This window comes from Hypanus sabinus, chromosome 1, assembly GCF_030144855.1.
Source record: "Hypanus sabinus isolate sHypSab1 chromosome 1, sHypSab1.hap1, whole genome shotgun sequence".
Taxonomy (NCBI): domain Eukaryota; kingdom Metazoa; phylum Chordata; class Chondrichthyes; order Myliobatiformes; family Dasyatidae; genus Hypanus; species Hypanus sabinus.
Window position 1 is genome coordinate 165,359,387 of NC_082706.1, and position 15,008 is coordinate 165,374,394.

Genomic DNA, 15,008 nt, shown 5'->3' on the forward strand with positions numbered 1-15,008 from the left:
TAATGCCTCCACAATCTCTTCAGCTACCTCCTTCCGAACCCTGGGGTGTATTCCAACTGGCCCAGGATCTTTATCTACTTTCAAACCTTCCAGATTACCAAGCACCTTCTCTTTAGTAATATCAATTACACTCACTTCTTTTCCCTGACATGCTTGAATGTCTGGCATACTACTATTGTCTTAGACAGTGAAGCTGATGCAAAATACTTATTATATTCATTTCTTTGTCCCCCATTACTACCTCTCCAGTGTCATTTTCCAGCAGTCCGATATCTATTCTCGGCTCTCTTTTACTCTTAAATATAAACTCACATTTAACCACAGAAGATGTGTAAACTTGTCTATAGGAGAAAGAAGACCTAATTTTTGGGAATGTCTGGAAACACATTGATACACTCAGATCAACAGGTAAACTGATACTTAGACTCTGTGTTCAGTAACTTTTTGTTAAAATGTAAACCTTCAGTTTTTAATCTCCATTGGCCTACTTTGACCCTATAGACCAGGAAGGAGATCATAGATTTATATAGTCTATAGAATCAGGGCTTTGAGCTCTTCATGTCCATATTCAGCATCAAATAGCCATACATACTTATCCCATTTTCCAGCAAATAGTCAACAATTTCTATGCCTTGGTGATTTAAATCTCACCTAGAAACTTCTCAGATGCTGTGAAAGTATTTGCCTTTATGGCGACCTCATGCAGGTCTGATAAATTCTATTCGACTTTGAGCATACGGCAATAGAAAATCGTTTCCATTCTACTGCTACAACAATTTGTATTTGCCAGCTCCACATTAAACAAGGATCTCACACCAGAGTGGTGATGGGATTCAGTGCTGTGAACTGAAGCAAGTGTATCCAAATATTTTATCAGCATTTTTTTTGCATTAATTTCAAACTTGGTATGTTGTCCTCAGTCATACAGAGGATCTGTCGAAGGATCAGCACATGAGTGTCACCACAAAGAAGGCACAACAGTGCCTCTAGTTTCTTAGAAGTCTGCATAGATTCACCATGAGTATCCACATCCGTAACTTCACCATCTCCAAAAGGATCCTACCACAAACATGTCTTCACCTCTCCTTCTTTCTCCACTTTCCACAGTGATTGCCTAGTCAATTCATCCCTCACCACTATCTTGCTCCTGGCACTTAACCTTGCAAATGGCCAAACTGCTACACTTGCCCATTCACTGCCTCCCTCACCTCCATTCAGACCCAAAACAGTCCATCCAGGCGATGCACCACCACCAAGTTCAGGAACAATTATTACCGACAACCATCAGGCTTGTGAACCACTGTGGATAACTTCATTCACCACTACTCATAACTGATCCTACAACTTGCAGGCTCACTTTCTTTACGACTCATGCTTGCAGTGTTATTTTTTATTGCAATTTGCCTTCTTTTGCATTTTTTTTACGCTTAGTCTGTTTATGTATACTTCCATAAAATTCTATTGTGTTTTTTCCCTGTAGATGCTTGCAAGGTAGTATATGGTAACATAAATATATTTGATAATAAATTTAATTTGAACTTTGAAACTTGTTACACAGCCTTTGCAGATTTCTGTCTTTGTCATTCACTCACACACTCACTTTTCCTCGGGGATTACTTTGTCTTAGCTATTCAGACAACCTGTTTTTCTTCCCTGGTTTGTGTTTAATCATTTCTGCTTTCATTTTCCTGGCTGATGATCAACTAAATTTCCCAACAGTGTTTCTCAGTTTTGTCCCAGTTTTCTGATGTTAATCACCTGCCCGTTCATTTCTCAGTCCTGTGGAAGAACCCAGTCCAAAACTAATGATTGTTCTCTTCACAGTAATTGATGCAGCTATTGTGAATTTTCAGCTTTATTTGTTTTGCTTTGGGTTTCAAATATTTCCTGTAATTTGCCTTATTTTCACATATTACCATTGAGGTGAACAGAACCACAGGAAAGATGAAAAACTTCCATTTCAACGGGTCTGTGCTGGCTGTCGGCTGGACTTATTCCAAATTCAACCACTGCTCCATTCCTTTTGATTACTCCTGGATCTGATAGTTCCTCTAGCTCCTGCTATGGGAATACAATCTACCTCAGCATTTCTTTACATCACTTATGATTTTAACTAGCTGACTCAATTATTATAATTCTGAGGAATTTCTTGAGTCTGCAAACTGGTTGCTCAATTTTCCTATGTGCATCAATTCAAAGGAAAATTAAACATCAATTCAATGTTATGCACGAGCACTTTAAGTTGGTTTAAGACATTACTTACGAATGCCACAAGTTTCCTTTTGCTTTATTGTCTCAATCATAAAACACTTAGGAAACACTTTAAAATGGCAATAGTTCCAACGTGTTTTAGTGGGAGAAACTGTAAGGAGAACCTTTTAGTTGGAAAATCTTAAATCTCCTTAAGGAAGTAATCACACAATCAATTATCAATTTTTAATATTTAACATGTAAGCAAACTTGTTAAAATTTCTGATGAATTCATATATCAAAAGACAGCCAGTCCAGTGTACCAAGAGCTTCTATGAGAGCCAGTTCCAGAGAATGCATTACCAGTATTTGATGTACTGGATATCCGTTCCTTGTTCATAAATGCTGACCCTCTTTCATCCTTCATTTTAGATAGCACCTTTGGCTTAAGGCTTACTTGCTTTGACTCCTGCTTTGAGGTAGCTGATGAGGCCGATGCAGTACCTGCAGCTCTCCCTCTATGACAGATCTACGCCAGGTGCCATAGCACCTGTCTCGCACCTGGCCCTGACACATCTATAAAACAAGGACACTTACTGTATATCAGAATGCTGTTGTTGGATTTCATTTTGGCATTCAATACTATCGTCTCACACAAGTGTAAAGGAGAACAAAATAAATGTCAGCCTGGACCTGAGATCACAACATAAAACTCAGTAAAATAAAGGACATAGCAATAATTTAAAAAAACACAATAAATTTAAATACATGACATAGCTTATATACATAGATTGACTATATGTCCATTGCATGATTCTAGGCACAAGAGTGTCCATACATAAGGTAACTCTGACAGGAAATGATAAAGTAGTGGTGGTTGGGGGTGGGGTAGGGAGGGTTAGTGGGCGGGGACATTGTTCAGCCTTATAGCTTGGGGAAAGTAACAACTTTTGAGCCTGGGGGTTCTGACAGGATGCAATGTAGTCTGCCATGATAGGAGTGGGACAAACAGTCCATGAGCAGGGTGGATGGGATCTTTCATGATGTTACTGCCCTATTCTGTCACCTTTCTGTGTCTACATCCATGATAGTGGGTAGGCCGGTGCTAGTAATGCATTGAGCAGTTTTGATGACAGCCTTCCTGTCCACCACAGTGTAGTTTCCAATCCATTCCGTGATACAGCTTGTTAGGATGTTTTCTACTGCGCATCTGTAAAACGACACGAGTACGGATATGCATAGTCCAAATCTCTTCAGCCTCCTCAGAAAGTAAAGGCATCGGTGAGCTGTCCTGGCTGTGTAGGACACGTTCTTGGACCATGAGAGATCATGCAAGAAGTTTGAAACTGCTCAAAGTTTCCACTGCTGTGTCACTGATGTAAAGAGGAGTGTGGGTGGTGCAAGTTCTCATGAATTCAGGAAAAGTTTATTTGCCTGGCACTAGGCCTTGAGGTCTTCCGCCTCCTTTCTGTAGGCTATCTCAGCATTGTTGGTGATGAGCCCACCACTGATGTCAAGGTCATTGTCAAACCTGACAATGAGATTAACTGGATTATGTCTGAACAGAGTGCATAGTAATGAGCTCAGTACATAGACCTGTTGGGCAACAGTGTTGAGTACAATGGGGAGGGAGAATCAGTTGTGCATCCTGACTGTTTGGGGCCTGTTGCGTAGGAAGTCCAACACCCAGTTGCACAGTGGTGTACTTAGACCAAGGAGCAGGAGTTTGTTCACCAAAGCCTCTGAAACAATAGTGTTGAATGCTGAACCGAAATCCAGAAACAGCATTCTAATATAAGTGCCCTTGTATTCTTGGTGTGTCAGAGCTAAGTGCATGACAGATACTATGGTTTAAGTCACAGAGTGGGTTCTGTCGGTAAGCATATTGGTAGATTGCCCTGTAAGTTAATTGCAGTCCAGTGCCCAGCATGTTGGAATTAAGGTCTACTGGGAAGAAAAGAAATCTTTTCTGAATGAATTGATCTGTTTTGTGACCATTTCATATTTGTTACTTGTAGGTGTAAAATCTCCTTTCTTAACCTTTAGAGTTCAGAAAGATGAATCTCATCTGCAATTGGTGGGTAGTCAAGTTATATACACCCAGAAGCAGCAAAATCCAGGAACAAATGGCACAGAGACGTTTAAATAAATGGGGAGAATTTAAAGAACAGAGTGAAAGAGAGAGGGAAAGAGGCATAAAACGAAGGCTGGGATGATCAGGAGTGGGCACTTTATGACGGGGAGAAAGACTGAGCAGGGTTTTGCCATTATGTAACTGTAACTTTATAGTGCTGGCAATAATCATTGTTCCAGTTAGCACACCTTAATGAGACTATCATTCTGAATCGTAGACCAGGACAATAAAAGAAATGTAAAATGGCATCTGTGCTTTAGGGGCGCAGCAGGATTACTTACCAAAACGGTAGGAAATGAGAGGTCGACGTCCAGTGACTTTGCTGGAGGATGTGATGGAGAGCACCTGGTAACTGTACTCCTTGCGCGCACGTGCACGCACACACAATCTTTGCCTTGACACTGCTATCAATGCGCTGAGTGTGTGCACTTTAGTGTCTTCCCTCATTTATTCTCACAAAGGGTCCTGAACTGAGCTGATGTACTCAGATTGGTTTGATGGTGCCTTTCCCTTCAAGTATGCTGGAATATTCCATTTCTTTAGTAATGGGGATATATAAATTTGTATTTGCTGTTTGCATAGTGTACTTAATGTAGATATTTCCATTAATTTTGTAATATGATGGTAACTGGATTATGGGTTGCATCATATTCCAATTCATGGGTAGTCTTAAGTTAACTTTGAAGGTAATAATAGATGGGATACCCTAGTGCCAAAAAAAAGAACTTGTTACCCTCGGTAGGGGAGAGTGACAGGGGCTGCCAGGAGTTTACACTGGGCTATTAATGTGCTTTCACTTGTAGATATCTTTTTGTAAATACTGGCAGTTTTCTTTTCGCTATTTTCGCTAATTTTTGCAACACCTCATAAACACCTTGCACTAAAATGTTAAGCAACTCTTGCCGGTTTTCCTTTGGACATAACACAGGTTTGTACCAGTGGGTCTTACTGAAAAGCAGGGGACAATGAAATAAATGATATATTCATACCTTTCAAACACAGGTGAAGAAAGTACAGGATTCATTGAAGCTGTATCATTGTGGGTTTGGGTTTCATGTTACAAAGAGCCATGACCGATAAAGCTTGGAAAGAATATCGAATTTGCTGACACTGAAAACGCACCTCTGAATGCTCTTATGCAGCATTTTCTTCTCAGAATATTACAGCGGGTGATCCCTCATCTGAACCAAGAATTCTTTCTCCAGACAAAGGCTGAATGCAGGCCTGAACTGATGATTGTTGATTCATCATATGGCTTTGGTCCTACTAATGGACATTGCCTGCTGAACATCCGTGGTCATCCAGGTAGGATCAAAGGCCCTTGGGCCGATTTAACTCATTTACCCTGCACATAATCCCCATAATAGCTAGAGGCTTGATTGATGTGAAGGATATTACTAGAATTGCTTTTCCTTCAACATTTTATGTGGAGATATGTAATTGAACTCTTATGATTGTAGATATCCCACAGATTTTAGCTCCTGGGTTCGTTTCACTTTGAAAGTAATGGTGTTCAATCCCTGGCAAAATGCCATGACTCCTTTGCTTCCTTCACATAAGTACAACTGAGTAGCTGATGTTATCTGCATTGACCTGGAAGGATGCTACGAGACAAACCTTAGCAGCTGCAGGAAGTGCTGTTGCTTTCTCAGAGGTGATCTGAAGTTCAGCCTGCAGTGGGTCATCTGTTTCCCTGCCGAAGCTCAGCCACTTAATGTGTTTCCCTGTGCATCCCCGAGCACAAACATGAGAGAATCTGCAGATGCTGTAGATCTTGAGCATCACACACAAAATGCTGAGGGATCTCAGCAAGTGAGGCAGCACCTATGGAAAGGAATAACCAGTCGATATTTTGGGTCAAGTCCTGACGAAGGTTCTTAACCTGAAACATTTACTGTTTATCTTCAAGCATAATTCAGTGCTCATAAGACCACAAGACCATGAGATATAGAATTAGGCTATTTGGCCCATCAAGTTTTCTCAGCCATTTCATCATGGCTGATCCAATTTTCCTCTTAGATCCAATCTCCTGCTTTCTCCCCATATCGCTCCATACCCTGACCAATCAAGAATCTATCAACCTCTGCCTTCAGTGTACAGAAAGACTTGGTCTCCATAGTTACCTGTGGCAAAAAATTCCACAGATTCACCACACTCTGTCTGAATAAATTCCTCATCATCTCTGTTCTAAAAGAACACCTTTTATTTTGAGACTGTGTCCTCTGGTCTTGGACTCTCCCACCACAGGAAGCATCCTCTCCTTTCAGAAAAAATCAACCTTTTCATTTTTTCTACCAAAGTACATGATTGTACACTTCCCGACACTGTATTCCATTTGCCATTTTTTGCCTATTATCTACCTCCATCTAAGTCCTTCTGTAGCCTCTCTACATCCTCAAATCTTCTTGCACCTCCAGCTATTTTCACATTGTCTGCCAACTTTGCAACAAAGCCATTAATTTAATCATCCAAATCATTCACATATAATATAAAAAGAATTGGTTCCAACACAGGCCCCTGTGGAACACCATTAGTTACTGGCAGCCAACTAGAAAAGGCTCTTTGTATTCCCACTTTTTGCCTCCTGCCAATCAGCTACTGCTTTATACATGCTAGAATTTTTCCTGTAATACCATGGGCTCACAGCTTGTTAAGCCTCCTCATCTGTGGCACTTTGTCAAAGGACTTCTACAAATTCAAGCATGCAACATCAACTGAATCTTCTTTATCTGTCCTGCTTGTTATTTCTTCAAAGAACAATAGATTTATTAGGTAAGATTTTCCCTTGAAGAAATCATGCTGACTATTTTATAATGTTCTTCCATCCTTGATAGTCAACCTCCAAAATCTTCCCAACCACTGAGGTCAGGTTAACTGACCTATAGCTTCTTTCCTTTTGCCTCCCTCCCATTCTTGAAGAGTGGAATGACATTTCAAATTTTCCAGTCTTTAGGACTGGTGGTGTAGTGGCATCAGCTTTGGACTTCGGGGTGAGAGGCCTGGAGTTCGAATCCGGCCAGTTCCCTTACATTGGCTTGGGTTGAGTGTTGAGCTAGCAACTCAACCTTGTTTTTAAAAAAAACCTGGAGATGTTTCAGATGCCCAATGTGCAATCACCAAAAAGATGGGTGCAAAAAGCTTGTCATGACAGCGCCCTGATGACTCCACCAGGAGTTAAGGGCACACACACAGTCGTTAGGAATCATTCCAGAATCCAGTGATACTTGAAAGATCAGCACTAATGCTTCCACAGACTCTTTAGCTACCTATTTTAGAACATGGGGTGTACACCATCTGGCTCAGGTGGCTTCAGACCTTTCACTTTCCTGAAAGTAATGGTAATCCTATACAATTCACAACCTCTGACAAATGGAACTTCCACCACAGTGCTGATGTTTTCCGCAGTGAAGACCGTTACAACATATTTATTCAGTTTGTTCACCATATCCTTCTACCCCATTACTACCTCTCTAGCAAAGTTTTCCGGCAGTCCAATATCCTTAGCTCTATCCACAAAGATTCAATACTTTCTGACCCTATGACATTTCTTTCTAATGATTTAATTTTATTTCTTATCAAAAGAGCAACACCAGCCTCTCTGCCTTCCTGCCTGTTCCTTCGACACAATCTGTATTCATGGACATTAAACTCCCAGCTGTAATCTTCTTTCAGCCATGATGTCTACAACATCATACCTGCCAATCTGAAACTGTGCTGAAAGTTTATCTACCTTTTCCCACATACTGCATGCACTCATATATGACACCTTCAGTCCTATATTCATCCTTTTCAATTTCGTCCATCTTTTATGTTGCAATTCATCCTGTTGACTGGAATTTTGCTCTGGCAACAGCCTCGTCTCACTACACATTTCCTGTTTGTAAACCAGCCACCTCATCTTCAGCATTGAAGCCCAGGGCACTACTTACACCTTGTTCAACCTTTTGATTCCTAACTTTGTCTGAGATCTTACCAACATCTGCCTCCACAACCTCTCCACTAACTGTTCTGGCATTCTGGTTCCCATTCCCCTGTAACTCCAGTTTAAACTCGCCCGTGCAGCATTAATAAGTCCTCCCGCTAGGATATTAGACCCCCTCCAGTTCAGGTGCAAACTTTTCCTTCTGTGCAGGTCCCACCTTCCCTCGAAGAGAAGCCAGTGATCCAAAAATCTTATGCCCTCCCTCCCTCCTACATCAATGTCTTGTCAGTTAATCTGCTTGCTTTGTCACTGTTGAAAAATGCACAGACTATGAGGTGCATTTGGTGTCTAAATGGTATGCTTTCATGATCTCCTTACTATGGTTGAGAACCAAGAATGAAACAGCTGAAGAGTTCCACCACATGATATGTCAACAACAATGAATCGTACAGTTAATTGCATCTTGCACATATTACAAGTTCACACATAAAATATAAAAATACATGGAGAATTGACACAAAAATATTCAGCAAGAAAATAATCTTTCTGGGTTAGTCACAGCAAAATCAATAAAATTAGTTCCAACACAGGACTGGTCAATTTCAAAAAGGTATTGAGAGCAACCCTATAGTGTTCTCTCTCAGGTGTAAGAGAACTCTGAACTAAACACCGAGGTAAACTGTAGTCAATGAAAACAGGATCGCAGTAAGATTAATCGTTTACTGTTCACTCTTCCACATTGATATATGGTGAAAACTGTTGATAAAACAATACAAAATGTATACAGTATTTGTTTCCTTCTTGATATCACATTTACATCGTAAATACTTGCAGAAGTAAAACTACAACAACTACATTACATTAAAGTGCAGCATACAGTCAGAATCTACCTTCGCCATTGACTGCTTTAAATACATTTCAACACAAACTATCCGCAACTCTTTAAATAACAAAAACATAAACCTTATCAACCACCATTACTTTTAACAGAATCAGCGTTAACATTTTAATTCAACACATCGATTATCACATGAACTTACGGCATTGCTTCACTGATGTTTCTAGTGCGTAGAAAGAAAACTTTACTTGCGCTGATCCTGCACGTGTGAACCCCCTCCTTCCCGTTTCTCCAAACCGGTATTTTCCCACAAGACGCAGCGAAACCGGGTGTGACATCATCGCATGCCACGATATGTCACAGACAACGAATTTACTTTAAACAATCTTAACTTTAACTAGAAAATGCCAACAAATGAATTACTAAAGCAAAAATATTATAAACTAAACAAATGCCATAAAGGCAACACAAACCCATAATACTGCATGTAAAGGCTTACTTGATGCCAGGACCTTCATGATGTGGGTTATGAATATTGTGCTTACTTAATTGGGCAGGGTATGACAGTTTTGGGAGGCTAAACAACTACAAGGTACTAACAGGGACATGCACCAAGTATGCAATTTCAGTAAATGTACCGTTCATTCTCAGCAGAAAGCTCCTATTAGACAAGTTTCAAAAATAACATTAATATAGTCTTCTAAGAATTTTGTTGGTATTATTGCTCTAACTAACTTTAAAAGCCAATGTAATATTCAACCATTGGATGCATGAGTTTCTATAATAGTACATTGAATTGAGTACAGAGCAAAAATAGTGCGGTGTCCGAATGAGCAATACAGCATGGTGCATAGTGGAACTCACAAGTCAATGCTCATTACCCATTTTGTTGCACACTGATGACACCCAACCATTTGCAGCAGTGCCATTATCCCTGAAGAAATTGAATGTTTCTCCATCTGCTCGGACATAAAGGCCATTTCTCAGCATTGGACGTGGTTAAGCTTCAATAATGAAACTTCAACCATGATGATGCCTAGAACAACAAATGGACCTCACAACAAGTCTCAAAGAAGCAATTCAAGAAAAGATTCATGCAGTAAATCCTTGGCTTATGGACAGTTCTAAACTATATCCCCCCTCAAATGGATCAAATGTGGTTACATGACAGAGACGTGGAAAACAAAATGCTCTCTAATATGTAATTAATCTTCCAGAGCAGATCAAGACACTTCAGCATTCATACAATAATCTAACTTAACACTGTGTATATAAAACATCATATATTCCTCTACTTCACCATTTTAAAGAAGATCTGTTTGCTTCTTATTTTGTGGGCATCTTTAGAAAACAAAAACTAGACTTTTTATATATTGCCTTTCATGACATCAGAATTTGCAAAAGCGCAAAGTGAAATTCGACAGACAATGAGCTGGTAATAATCAGATAACAATTGAGATACAACAATTCCTTTGCAACACACACAAAACTTTAGAGAAACTCAGCAGGCCAGTCAGCATCTATGGGAAAAAAGTACAGTTGACATTTTGGGTAAAGAATGTTCAGCAGGACTGGGAAAAAAAAGATGAGGAGTCAGAATTAGAAGGGAGAGGAGGAACAAATCACAAGGAGATAAGTGAAACTGGGAGAGGGGAAGGGGAGAAGTAAAGAGCTGGTAAGTTGATTAGTGAAAGAGATACAGGGCTGGAGAAAGGGGAATCTAATAGGAGAGGACAGAAGGCCATGGAGGAAAGGCAAAGGGGAGGAGCACCACAGGGAGGTGTTCGGAAGGCAAGAAGGTAAGGTGTCAGAGGGAAATGGATGGGGAATAGCTAAGGCGGTGGGGAGGGGGGGCATTACCAGAGTTCAAGAAATCAATGTTCATGCCATCAGGTTGGAGGCTACCCAGGCAGAATGGAAGATGTTGCTCCCCCAACCTGCGTGTGGCCTTATTGCGACAGTAGAGGAGGCCATGGATGGACATGTCGGAATGGGGACGGGAAGTGAATTAAAATGGGTGACCTCTGAGAGGGTCCTGCTTTTTCTGTCTTACAAAATGTAGGTGCTCGGCGAAGTGGTCTCTCAATCTGTGTCAGGTCTCACCGATATACAAGAGGCCACACTGGGACCGCCAGGCTCCACCTGGTGAAGTGTTGCCTCACCCAGAAGGACTCTTTGGGGCTCTGAATGGTAGTGAGGAAGAAGCTGTAGGGGCAGGTGTATCACTTGTCCCACTTTCAAGGATAAGTGCCAGGAGGGAGGTCAGTAGGGAGGGATGACTTGACAAGGGAGTCGCGTTAGGAGTGATTGCTATGGAAAGCTGAAAGTGTGGGGAAGGGAAAGATGTGCTTGGTGGTGGGATCCCGCTGGAGATGGTAGAAGTTATAGAGAATTATGTGCTGGAGCTGGAGGCTGGTGGGATGGTAGGTGAGGACAAGAGGAACCCTGGTGAGGTGCCAGAAGGACGGGGTGAGGGCAGACGTGCGTGAAATGGAAGAGATGCAGTTGAGGGGAGCATTCTTTGCACTTCTTCACAACAATAACATTATGTCTTTCAATGCAAATAGAACCTCAGTTTCAACATCTACTTTGAACAGTATTTCCTCCAGTCGTTCTGCATTGCTACAGAGCGTCTTCCAGAATTGTGTGCGTAGACACCTGCACGGACATAACTCTGTGATACTGAGCAGTAAGACCATAAGACCATAAGACAAAGGAGCAGAAGTTGGCCATTCGGCCCATCGAGTCTGCTCTGCCATTTCATTATGAGCTGAATCCAATCTCCCCTTTAGTCCCATTCCCTCGCCTTCTCAACATAACCTTTGATACCCTGACTACTCAGATACCTATCGATCTCTGCTTTAAATACACCCAATGACTTGGTCTCCACTGCCACCTGTGGCAACAAATTCCATAGATTCACCACCCTCTGGCTAAAAATTTTTTTTTGCATCTCTGTTATGAACGAGCACCCTGCAATCCTCAAGTCATGTCCTCTCGTACTAGACTCTCCACCATGGGAAACAACTTTGCCACATCCACTCTGTCCATGCCTTTCAACATGCGAAATGTTTCTATGAGGTCCCCCCTTATTCTTCTAAACTCCAAGGAGTACAGTCCAAGAGCGGTCAAACGGTCCTTATATGTTAGCCCTCTCATTCCCGGAATCATTCGAGTGAATCTGCTCTGAACCTCTCCAACATCAGCACATCCTTTCTTAAATAAGGAGCCCAAAACTGCACACAGTATTCCAAGTGAGGTCTTACCAGTGCCTTACAGAGCCTCAACATCACATCCCTGCTCCTATACTCTATTTCTGTAGAAATGAATGCCAACATTGCATTCGCCTTCTTCGCCACCGACTCAACCTGGAGGTTAATTTTAAGGGTATCCTGCATGAGGACTCCCAAGTCCTGTTGCATCTCAGAACTTTGAATTCTCTTCCCATTTAAATAATAGTCTGCCCATTTATTTCTTCTACCAAAGTGCATGACTGTACACTTTCCAACATTGTAATTCATTTGCCACTTCTTTGACCATTCCCCCAATCTATCCAAGTCTCTCTACAGATTCTCTGTTTCCTCAGCACTACCAGCCCCCCCCCCCACCACCTATCTTTGTATCATCAGCAAACTTAGCCACAAAGCCATCTATTCCATAATCCAAATCGTTGATATACAATGTAAAAAGAAGCGGCCCCAACACGGAGCCCTGTGGAACACCACTGGTAACCGGCAGCCAACCAGAATGGGATCCCTTTATTCCCACTCTCTGTTTCCTGCCAATCAACCAACGCTCTATCCACATATGTAACTTTCCCTTAAATTGCATGAGCTCTTATCTTGTTTAGCAGCCTCATGTGCGGCACCTTGTCAAAGGCTTTCTGAAAATCCAAATACACAACATCCACTGCATCTCCCTTGTCTAGCCTACTTGTAATTTCCTCAAAAAATTGCACTAGGTTTGTCAGGCAGGATTTTCCTTTAAGGAAACCATGCTGAGTTCTGCCTATCTTGTCATATGCTTCCAGGTACTTCGTAACCTCATCCTTGACAATTAACTCCACCAACTTCCCAACCATCGATGTCAAGCTAACAGATCTATAATTTCCTTTTTGCTTCCTTGTCCCCTTCTTAAATAGCGGAGTGACATTTGTAATCTTCCAGTCCTACGGAACCAGGCCAGAATCTATCCACTTTTGAAAGATCATTGCTAATGCCTCTGCAATCTCCACAGCTACTTCCTTCAGAACACGAGGGTACATTCCATCTGGTCCAGGAGATTTATCTACCCTTAGACTATTCAGCTTCCTGAATACTTTCTCTGTTGTAATTGTGACTGCGCATATTTCTCTTCCATGACACCCTTGGATGTCCAGTATATTGCTGATGTCTTCCACAGTGAAGACTGATACAAAATACTCCTTCAGTTCCTCTGCCATCTCCTTATCTCCCATTACAATTTCTCCGGCATCATTTTCTATCAGTCCTATATCTACTCTCACTTGTCTTTTACTCTTTATATACTTAAAAAAGCTTTTAGTATCCTCTTTGATATTATTTGCTAGCTTCCTTTCATAGTTCATCTTTTCCCTCTTAATGACCTTCTTAGTTTCCTTTTGTAAGCTTTTAAAAACTTCCCAATCCTCCTTATTCCCACTAAATTTTGCTTCCTCGTATGCCCTCTGCTTTGCTTTTACTTTGGCTTTGGTTTCTCTTGTCAGCCACAGTTGCATCCTTTTTCCATTCGAAAATTTCTTCTTCTTTGGAATATATCTGTCTTGTACCTTGCTCACTTCTCACATAAGCTCCAGCCACTGTTGCTCTGCCATACTTCCCGCTAGTGTCCCTTTCCCGTCAACCTTGACCAGTTCCTCTCTCAAACCACTGTAATTTCCTTTACTCCACTGAAATATCGACACATCGGATTTCAGCTTCTCTTTCTCAAACTTCACAGTGAACTCAATCATGTTGTAATCACTGCCTCCTAAGGGTTCCTTCACTTCCATCTCTCTAATCACCTCTGGTTCATTACACAATTCCCAATCCAGTACAGCCGATCCCCTAGTGAGCTCACAACAAGCTGTTCTAAAACGCCATCTCATAGACATTCTACAAATTCTCTCTCTTGAGGTCCAGTGCTGACCTGATTTTCCTAATCCGCTCGCATGTTAAAATCTCCCACAATTATCATAACACTGCCCTTCTGGCAAGCCTTTTCTGTTTCCTGTTTCTTAGCTCAACCCATAAAGATTTTGTACCTTCCGATCCTATGTCAACTCTTTCTAATGATTTAATATCATTTCTTACCATTAAAGCAACACCAGCCCCTCTACCTACCTGCCTATCCTTCTGTGTATTCTTGGACGTTCGGCATCCAGAGACATGCATCCTTTAGCCACGTCTCAGTGATGGCCACAATATCATACCTGCCAATCTGTAACTGCACAGCAAGATCATCAACCTTATTCCTTATGCTGCATGCATTTAAATATAACACCTTAAGTCCAGTATTTGATACTTTTTGCATTGATTGCACTGCAGCTTATTCCAATGGCTGCAAATTTACTCCATCACCTGCCTGTCCTTCCTGACATCCTTACTGCTCACTACATTAGATCTATTTCTGTTTTCTCTCTCCTCTGCTCCATTATTCCGGTTCCCATCCCCCTGCCAAATTAGTTTAAACCCTCCCTAACAGCTCTGTTAAACCTTCCCGCCAGGATATTGGTGTCCCTGGGATTCAAGTGTAACCCGTCCTTTTTGTACAGGTCACACCTGCCCCAAAAGAGGTCCCAATGATCCAGAAACTTGAATCCCTGCCCCCTGCTCCAATCCCTCAGCCACGCATTTATCTTCCATCTCATTCCATTCCTACTCTCATTGTCGTGTGGCACAGGCAGTAATCCCAAGATTACTACCTTT